Consider the following 502-nt stretch of genomic DNA (forward strand, 5'->3'; position numbering starts at 1 on the left):
TTCTCTATCTATATCCCCCCTCTCTTTATCTCCATTTTCTGAAAAAGGCTGCAACAATGAGCAAATAAATACCTTGACGCAAGCGGCGGCCTGGGGTATAGGAAGTAGGTTGGGTCAGTGGACTGAGTTCAGATGACCAGGCAAAATCATGTGGAGGGCCAGAGCAAATTGAATGCCTAATCGACCCGCCCAGCTATTTTCAATCCTTCAAAATATGTGTTTCTTTCTCGGCAGAAGCGAAACGACAGGAGGTTTACTCTCAGAGCTGCTTGCAGCATAGGGGGTGTAGCTCAGCGGAAGAGCGCATGTTTTGTATGTATGAGGCCCCGAGTTCATTTTCTGGCATCTCCACGGTGGTGACGGTGAATTTTGAAACGTGACGGAAAATTCCCGGGAACATCCACCGGAGCTTTGAACAGATTCTGCCTTTTACTTGCAAACGCGATTATGCCACGAGTCCCAGAGAGCTGGGAAAGCGAGTTCAAGAATTAAAAGCATTTAA

The sequence above is a fragment of the Amblyraja radiata genome, chromosome 45, assembly GCF_010909765.2.
Source record: "Amblyraja radiata isolate CabotCenter1 chromosome 45, sAmbRad1.1.pri, whole genome shotgun sequence".
NCBI classification, from domain to species: domain Eukaryota; kingdom Metazoa; phylum Chordata; class Chondrichthyes; order Rajiformes; family Rajidae; genus Amblyraja; species Amblyraja radiata.